Source organism: Pinus tabuliformis, chromosome 3_1 (assembly GCF_031772625.1).
Source record: "Pinus tabuliformis cultivar Carrire ecotype Pingquan chromosome 3_1, CPIR1, whole genome shotgun sequence".
NCBI lineage: Eukaryota > Viridiplantae > Streptophyta > Pinopsida > Pinales > Pinaceae > Pinus > Pinus tabuliformis.
The window spans coordinates 505,443,121-505,453,365 of NC_142301.1; the positions used below are offsets into that span (position 1 = coordinate 505,443,121).

The following is a 10,245-nucleotide window of genomic DNA, read 5'->3' on the forward strand; positions in this document are numbered from 1 at the left end:
GAGCCCCTGATCCTCTTTCTATGGATCCGAATCAATGTTGTCCTCACTACAAATCTATCAAAGTTGTGCTGGAACAAATCAGGTTTTTGCACAACCAATGGAAGGAATGATGTCAATCTGAAATTGGTTTTCTTAACTATCAATGCACTGAGCACAAAAAACCCATTGATAAACTTAACAATCGTTGCGCTCATATCGAGCATGTCTTACAATCTCTGCAAGAAATGGTGGGAAAGAAGTCCGGGGAGAACTCAAACTCAATGGATCATTACAGTGGGTTCCAACAGAATGAGGAAAAATCGATCAACAAAGAATGAAAGGAAGAGACAACTCTAGAACTTATCAAAATCTATTTCTCTCACAACCGTAATGCACCTCCTATATCTGTTTTTTGAATCTCTCCTTAGTCATGCATAACAAATTACTCTTCTACTTCTGCAATATGTTAGAATTTACAAACCCAAGTGTAGAAGGAAAGTCATGAATTTTCGAGCCTCATGTTAAAGGAGAAAACAACAAATCAAGGAATTTTGTCCAACATTCCTTCCTAATTTGCTCAAATATTTTGTATATCAAAATTTATCTCATCCTCTTTTTCGAATAAATATATCATAACCAACTTTGTTAATAAAAATTACTCTTTATATTGTTTTAATTATTTAAGAAAATATTATAATCTTATCAACTTTTCAGTGTAAATACTCCTCTCATATCGTTTTAACAAATTTTATTATAATATTATTTACATATAAACCATTAATTCTAATTTATTTTTATATAATTTTAATTTAAAAATATATATTCATTTTTCATTTTTAGTGAAGTTTATTGAAATAATAAATTATTTTTTTACGATTTTCTGTGATGTATTATGTTAAAAAAATAAAGTTTAACCATTATTGAATTAAGACTTCTGTGATCTATATCAAATTTTTAAGAATTCTTCGGCGAAAATCACATGGAGAAATTTTTGTCGACGCGTTTCGAACCAACCAGTGTGGTTCATCGTCAGGACAAGTTGAATGAGCAGATCTGGCATATGCACTTTAAATAGACCGGGCAGAATATCCAATAGCTGAGTCATTGGATATTCTGCCCGGTCTATTTAAAGTGCATATGCCAGATCTGCTCATTCAACTTGTCCTGACGATGAACCACACTGGTTGGTTCGAAACGCATCGACAAAAATTTCTCTTGTGATTTTCGCCGAAGAATTCTTAAAAGTTTAACCATATCCTTTTAAGAATTAATTATGTAATTTTTTTAACTATAATAAATTGAAATCCCATGAAATAGTTATATAATGATGATTTAATTTCTTCAGAAATATATAAATAATTATATTTAAAGTATAATTTTAATATTATAATTTAATATATTATAGTAATTAAAATAAAACAATGTGTTTATCTAGTGATATTGTAGTGGTGTAATTTTTTTAAACATTTAATATTTACATATAGGTTCAATTAATAAAAAACAAAAGGTTAGGTTAAAGTAATTGCTAGCGAAGTATGCAAGAGATGATGAGTATGAGAGAGATGTTATAATGTCTTATCGTGTACACATTTTGACTTTGTAAAATTACATATAAATAAAAAATTAAAAAAATAACATAAGATAAAATAATAAAATTCATAATTATAATTATAATTTATTATTAATAAATTAAATTTGAATATATTTATTTAATTAGTATATATTCATTTTGATCAAATTACAATTTTTTTGAGCTCTAGGTTTATGAGAATTCATGGCATAAAATAAAAATGAAAAAATAAAAATAATGTTAAAATAAAAATAACTTCACGGTATTCACCATGGTATTAGTCCTTGGTATTCATGTAAAATATATCCTATTTAAAGGGGGAAATTAAACCAGTTTAGATCCATCTTAACAGTAACAATCTATCCCGAGTTAAGATGGATCTAGGCTAGTCATATAATCATGTGAATAATACCACATAATCATAAATGTGCATACAAAGTAACTTGTGTGAATATTATCACATAATCATAAATGTGTATACAAAGTAACCTAGGTACTTGTACTCTGAATCTAATCACCGAATACGCTCACTTTAGGTACCCCACTCTCTCAATTTTTTTGAATTTTTTACCTAAATGTTTATGTTTTTTTATAAGCTTGACAGGACTACATCTTCATCATGTCCAATATATCACATAAAAAAGTACGCTGACTTTAGGTACCCCACTCTCTCAATTTTTTTGAATTTTTTACCTAAATGTTTATGTTTTTTTTATAAGCTTGGCAGGACTACATCTTCATCATGTCCAATATATCACATAAAAAAGTGTCCAAAACCGGATAAACACCTAAATATTTATGTTAATTATGTAATAATTGTGAATTTAAAACAATTTAAAAATTTAAATTTCTTTGTAAAAATTATGCTTGTAAATATTCATAACATTGTGTATTGTTTGAACCTAAATATTTATGTTAATTATGTAGTAATTGTGAATTTAAAACAATTTAAAAATTGAAATTTCTTTGTAAAACTTATGCTCCTAATATTCATAACACTGTGTATTGTTTGAACTATTTTTATAATCTGTTTTTAAAAGTCACCCTTACATTGCATATTGTTTTAACTATTTTTATTGTTTGGGTTTGTAAGAATACACTTTTATTTTATGAAAATAAATGATTAATTATTTTTATTATCCATTTTGAATGTAAATACACATAATATTTTATATTGTTTTCACTATTTTTATTACCTATTTTTAAAAAGTTCCCCTTACATTGGGTATTTTAAAAAATTCCCCATATTATATTCATAATTTTTTATTTGAAAATAAACAGAGAAATTACACTAAAGTAAACATTTCCCTTAGTACAGTTAATCTTACAAATCATAATATTTAATAAGATTAGACCTTGGTGTAACTATCCAACCAAGTCATATATACAAATATTTGAACATAATATATACCATGATTAGACCTTGGTGTCGCTTTCCAACTAAGTCAACTAAGTCATATTTACAAATATTCGGACCATGATTAGTTTATATTCGAAAGATGTCAAACTGTATCTTAAGTTTCACGCTGTTTTATTCTATCATATCCACGGTACCAAGCCATTGATATACCATACGCAAATAATTAATGCTGCATTAACTCCATTGGCCGATGCGTCGGCCCTAGGTTTGGCGGTAATGCATCTCTAGAGTCTTCGACTGCTATACAACTGTGCCTTCGTCCTCGGGAGCAGCTCCTCATCCACGACCATTAGTTGTCGAGTTGGATCGGACGGTGGTGGAAAGTCTCGGGGTTCTATGCATCTGTCGCTGTTCCGTTGCCTTCACATTTCTTCCTTCCTAGTTTAGGCATTTCGCATTCTGCAAGGTGTTATTCCTTTGCACAGGTAACCACAAAACTGACCTTTGGTGTTTGTTGACGTTTTTCTCCCATCGCGGGTTCTTCATTGTCATGTTATATTCTAAGCATTACTGGCTACTTGCTACAGGTGACCCCAGGTTTTGGTTCGACTCCCTGTTGTGAGGAGGGTTTTTACATGTAACTCTATTCCAGGTAGTGTCCTTATTGCAGTCGTTTTATATCTCTTCGTTTGTTTCTCTTTTTTTTGTTTACATGTACAATGAATAATCCTATGTTGTTACTCCCAGGAGACATGGAGGGTTTCACAATTGATCGAGGTTTGGGCGAGGTGTCGGAGCTAAAACCCCCTGCTCAACTAGCTAGGTGCGGCGACAATTGTTCAAGCCCATCTACCGGGTATTTGAGTTTTGCCCGACTAAGAATTATTATGGGTTTTTCATCTTAGGGTTTTGGGTTCTATGGAATGTAATACCTGTGTATTAGCACTGCTAGTTCGACCTGCATACATTTGTCTATATTTTTTTTCCTTAGTTGCAAAAATTCTCTGTTACTAAGAGCTCGTTGGTTTAATATGAAGGGCGATTTAAGTTTGTAATAAGTCCTGTAATAACTCTTGTTTGGCGGCCAAAACCCTGGCCTAGTTCTGTTTCCCGCCTTTCTGGGTAACGACCTTGTACTAGTTATCAACTGCGTTGAGGAGGCTCATCTTTATTTTATGTGGCCGAATTTTTGGACAATATACAATTCTTATTTAACATATTAATGTAATTATTCAGTGTACATCTTCTGTGTAATGTATTGGTTGGTAAAGATGCGGTTCAACCGTCTCTTAGATGTTAAAGTTGATTCCATATTTCTAACTCGCATTACCTAATGCTATGAGTCTATTCATGCATGAATAAAAATATTTACATGTCGCAAGTCTCGTTTTTCATTCCTTTTCATTTTGTTTGCTTTTTATAGTGATGCTATTCATAATGGATTGTTTTTTTCCTAAATTTCCCTCTTTTAACCAGTTCGAGTGGCAATACTATGTTTCGTCCCCATTCTATTTTTCGAGTTCACATTCACTCGTATTCTGGATTTCCTCTATGTTTATAGAAATTAAGGGCATAACTAGATTTCTTTATATTTCGTGGAAAATCTGGCCTAACTAGATTTCCTGTTTGTTCTGTTGAAAGTTATCGACATATCTAGATTTCCTGTTTAAAGTGTTGAAAGTTATCGACATATCTAGATTCCCGTATGACCTGTTTTCTTCCTAGAATAATTAATTCTCTTCTTATAAAATAGTTCTTCTACTCCATACCCAAACAATGTTTAGTTCTTTAGGGTACATAAAATTGCATATTAACAGTTATATATAGAACAATCAGAACTACCCATTCATTCAATGTCTAGTATCATATAATAGACATTTACTTATATAGTATGAGATTTCACTTATCTGGGTTTGTGCTAAATTCCAGTTTTGATTTGTAACCAGACCTTAATCTGCTTGCTGCTTTTCCTCCCAACCGTGAGGCTGCCATACCAGCTAGTCTACCCCGTGTTGTTCTTGGTGTGCAGGAACGGTCTTTCTAAGACTACTATCTCACTCTTGTTTACAGCTATCAGGTCCAAACCAGAGTTAGCTACAGAAAGCTTCCTGACATCTCAGTGTAGGATTCCCATTTCCTTTTTCTACTTCTCTCTTTTTCGTCTTGATCTCAGATACCCCTATCCTCTTGACCTTTCTTGAATAAATCTTGAAGAAATTAGTTAGGGACAAGTAATTGTCAACCTAACTACTTTTACATGTGAAACCAATGCGAAACCAATATTTACATGTAAATGCCTTTTACATGTGAAACCAATATTTACATGTAAAAGGCATTTACATGTGAAACCAATATTTACATGTAAATGCTATTCCATTTCTGCATAACTTAATTCAATAAATAATTTTATAACTTAAAATAATAATCAGTTTGTTTAATTTGCAGTAAATTAAATATTTAAATTCGCCAAAAATATCACATTTCCCTTTTTTAATATTATAAATTTATTTATATAAATTTGAGTATAAATACACACGAGATTTTATATTTATTTTCTATTTTTTAATATTATAATTTATTTATATAAATATGAGTATAAATACAAATAAGATTTTATATTGTTTTAACTATTTTATTACGTACTTTTTAGAAAGTTACCACTTTTTTTTTTTTTTTTTTTTTTTTTTTTCTATCAAAAGGTGGAAAAACCTATCAAACTCAGTTTGTCAAACCAACAGTGAGGACAGCCATCTCTGGCTGCTATCCGTGAATGTCAGTTGACACATCACTGTTATCAAGGAAAACCACGCCACCTGAAATAACCCGCTGGTGGTCCGTAAGGGAGCAGGCTTTCACTCCTGCCAGATGACTCTGGGTCTTGGGCCGTTAACCTGTTTCCTTACGTCCGAGGAAGACGAGCTCTTAGCCAAGCAGAAGCAGTTTTAGGGCATACTCCAGGCCCATTTAGAAAGTTACCACTTACCTTTGAATATTGTTTTAATTACTTTTATGGTTGACATTTTAAAAAACCTCCCTTTAATATTATTTATGAACAAACAAAATCCAACATTATGCATTCATGATTAATTTTTATTATATTCTTTTTAATATTATATATTTTTTTGTTGGGTGGATGAATAGGAAATTTAAATTTTGAATCTTATGATTTACCATATAAATCATAATATACAGTATGACATGGTGATTGAATTATTTCATACAAGCTTTTTTAGTATTTTGTTACACACTTTTTTAGTATTTTGTTATTTATGTATTAATAGCGAAATTAAGCCTTTTGAAAAAGGCCTCAAAAATATAATATTTTCAAGATAATGTTATGTTATCTGTAAATCATAATATACATTATAACATGATGATTGAATTACTCTATACATACATTTTTTTTTTGTTGTGTAAGTTTGGTAGATCCATTTTTCTATTAATATTTCATGAGAATAAGTTTGATTTCTACAAAATTGCAGGTGGCCTCAACTTGCTCGCAGGAAACTAGGTCTGTTGGCCACTTGTTTGCATCAAATGTTGTCCAAAATTTAAAGAGAGTTTTTCTAACCATCCATGCTATATTGGAAACTTTATATACTATATAATTCTTGCCAAAAAAGTAAATGCCAGCTGTCATATGGACAAAATTACACTGGCTGGTCTGCTTCATTCATCTGAAGAATCAACAGGGGCTAGGGCTTTTGCAATTGAACCCGAAACTTCACTTCTCATCACATTTTGAAGGCTCTGTTTGATCTTGTTCACAGTGAGGTTGTTGTTATACAGCTACATTTGGACAGATTGTATCTCCCTTTGCAGGTCCTTCATGCTTGGTTTGGCTCGGCTGGTCTATCCTCCTTCGGGTCTTCTCTTTCCTTATAGGTTGTCATAGCGTGGGCCAGGGTGTTTTTCATGACCCAATGCTACTGGATAGTTTGATGAAACAACGTTTGGTGTCCTCTGGTATTCCCTGGGTCTTTGATGATTGTTTCCCATTCCTCTACCTCGATCTCTTGATTTTCAATGTTTGTGTTTAGTTCTCTTTCCCATTTGGAGATTACATCTTTCACCTCATCCAGGGTTCCTACGTAGTAAGCGTTGATCAGGTTCCGCATACTCTCCTTCCCTGTTTTCCTGCCTCTTTTGCTTGGACCTTTTCTTGAAGTCAGTTCCAAGGCCTTTCATCTTTTTTCCCCATTTACACAGTCTTCTGTTTCCTTTTCTTCCCGGTTGGTTACCTTCTTTCTTTATCCAATTCTTCTTTCTGCTTTTTCCTTTCCTTTCCAGGCGGCACACCTATACCGGGGCTGGAGCACAGTTCAAGTGCCGAGTCTTCAGAGTTCTCTGCACTCTAATTTTTAAGCTACCTATAACAGAAACCAAGAATACAACATTGTAATTCGTCATCAAATTTACCATAGTGGACTCATAGAATTTTGTGCTCTGTAAGTTGGTAATGAAATTAAAATATTTCCTTCTATTCTTGTTTGGATACTCAGCCTGAGAATTGGCCTCGCTCGTTTTAGGATTCCCCACAAGCTTCCCCCATTCTGGGTGAGACTTCTTAGGCGCAAGCGTTTTCATCCGCTCTGTGCCCTGAAGACTGTGATAACCCCCATCTACACCCATATTCCCCACTCTCCCCATAGAGATTTGAAGGATAATGAAAGCACCATCATCATGGGTGCTTCCCATGAGAATTTGGATAACCCCTCTAACTGGATCCCGCAAGACTTCCCTGCACCTCCACCCTACTATAATTGTAGCCCTGCCACTGAGTTTCCCAATTTTCTTGCTGCCCTAGTTTTTCGCCACCCCAGCAGGCAAGACAGTGCTTCTCATTCTCCCACCAGACAACAATTCTTATTCCAGTCACCGAGAGAGCTACCCTTCACCATTGGGTCCCCTCGAAGGAGCTAAGAAAAAGCCCACTTAGAGCGGTTTCCCTCCCCCAAAAGTGTCCCTAGTTACTACACCTTTTCTTGTGATCCTTTTTGAGGTCCACGATCGACTATGGGTTGAGGAAGATCAACCCTATCAACAGGTCAAGGGAGGTGCCAAAGCTAGGTGAAACTTCTAACCTTCCGCAATTTTCTGTGACACCTTTCTTCTCTGGCCACATTCTCATCCTTATCAGGTTATACAAATTGATCCGACAGACGCAGAGGAAACCACTTTGGATGACCCTGTTGGCCGCAAATCGACTCAGCCTTCTTCTCATACCCCAGAACCTATTGACCCGAGGCTAAGATAAGGATTCCCAACCCCCCTTCCACGGATGACAAGCCTATATATCGCCCCCCCAAGTTGACAGGCCGAATACCCAAGAAGACCAGGAGACCTCAACATTGAAACCAACTGGGGACACCATTAGAATTAACCATTGTTCTGCTTCCAGATTCATTTTAGAGCCTCTTTCTAAAATAATTCTTTGCAGGAGCCAATTCATGTTTTCCAGACAATCGTGAGTGAAAGCAGAGAGCACATACCAATTCTTGCAATCGATAGCCGAACGCTGCTCGACGTCCTCCAACCCTTGGCTCTCACCACCTTCAACTGCACGTCTTGCCTTATCTTTCTGCATGCGAATGCTTCTCATCCTAGCCTTCTTTCCTTTTTGTTTTTCTTTCCACCTACCCAGCATGTCTCCCGAAGGATCAGCCACGTGATCTCTTCCTCTGTCTGCCGCCCTTTCTCTCGCATGAGGGTCTCGGGATGGGGTTCCACTAACTATCCCATAATTGCAGGTCATTAAACCTCTCCTACTGTCGACTGCTCTTGTCGTGAGTTTTCTACGACTGCCTCGCCACTTGCTAGATGCCGTTCCATCTATCCTTGCCTTCTTCTCTTTGCCATTTGTGCCAATTGGACATCCGCCCTTACCTCTGCCCACCTTACCGGCTTTCACTGCCCAGTATTTCTCATTGCTCCATTGCGATTTGATAGCTCTCGTGGCCCCTGTCCAACCTCTTCTCCCTCTCCCTGACGTGCCAACTGGCTGGCTGCTCCACCCTCGGCCCACCATGACCACTAAACGTCCTTTCTCCCCTCTAATCTACAAGCCCTGTCACACCCCGATTGGGGTATATACACAAATTTTTAATATGACATTATTTATGTATTGATTGGGAAATTAAATCCTTTGAAAAGAGGCCCAAAAAATATAATATTTCCACAATAATATTATGTTATTTATGTATTAATTGGGAAAACTAAACTCTTGGTAAAAAGGAAAAAATTATAATCTTATTAGGTTTTGAGTACAAATATTCACTTTTCATGTTTGTTTAAATTATTAAAAAAAAATAGTATAAGAAATCACATTCAAAAAATTTTGGTCTAGGCATTTGGAACCAAACAGTGTGGTTGATGAAGAAACAAATCATGGCATCACGATAAGTAGGAAGGCATATCAATCCACCACTATGGTTCATCATCAGGACAAAATGAAGAAACAGAAAGATAAATAGGAAGACACATCATTCTAACGGCTATAAGAAAATGACTATAACAGATCATTCTAACAGGGTATAAAAAAATGACTATAAAAGAAACGACTACTTTTTACTGGGTAAAAAGTAGAGGAATAATAAATTAAATCTTAATTTAAATAATAAGTTAAATGTATATAAATAAATACTTATATTATTTTCAATTAATCTTAAACTAATTTAGATTTGATAATCTTGTTAGCTTTTGAAAATAAATACTCACATCTTATATTGTTTTAACCATTTTTATTATAATATTATTTAAATATAAATAGTTAATTTTAATTTATTTTTTATGTTAATTTTATTTTAAAACTATTTATTCAATTTTTATTATTATTATTATTTTCTGTTAAGTTTATTAAAATAGTAAATTATATTTTTACAATTCAATGCATTATGTTAAAAAAAATAAATTTTGATTTGACCATTACTTTTGAAGAATTAATTATGTAAAATTTCCATGCTTAATAAATAAAAATTGCTTGAAATAATTATGTAAAAATGATTTTTTTGAATTATATAAATAATTATAATTAAAATATAATTTTAATATTATAATTTAATATAATATAGAAATTAAAGTAAGATATATATATATATATATATTATAGTGATGTTGTAGTGGTGTAAATGTTTCTAAACATTTACATGTGGAATCAATTAATAAAAAATAAAAAGTTAAAGGTAATTGGGTTGAGAGGAACTCTCCAATCTGGTATGCAAGAGATGTTATAATTTTTTTTTCCTGTAAACATTTTGATTTCATAAAATTACATAAAAATAAAAATAAAAATAAATTAAAAATTAAGATAAGATAAAATAATAAAATTCATAATTAT

At 33.2% G+C, this 10,245-nt stretch overlaps 1 long non-coding RNA gene across 2 annotated transcripts; it reads left to right on the forward strand.

The window, feature by feature from the left end:
• Positions 1 to 3,144: 3,144 nt before the first annotated feature.
• LOC149188023 (uncharacterized) lies at positions 3,145 to 3,884 on the forward strand. 2 transcript variants are annotated; one of them, XR_016256225.1, is made up of 3 exons: positions 3,145 to 3,394; positions 3,497 to 3,561; positions 3,657 to 3,884. It is a non-coding gene; the product is annotated as an uncharacterized LOC149188023 (long non-coding RNA). The 2 variants fall into 2 exon arrangements; XR_016256224.1 differs by lacking the exon at positions 3,145 to 3,394 and having other exon boundaries at positions 3,406 to 3,561.
• The last annotated feature ends 6,361 nt before the right edge of the window (positions 3,885 to 10,245 follow it).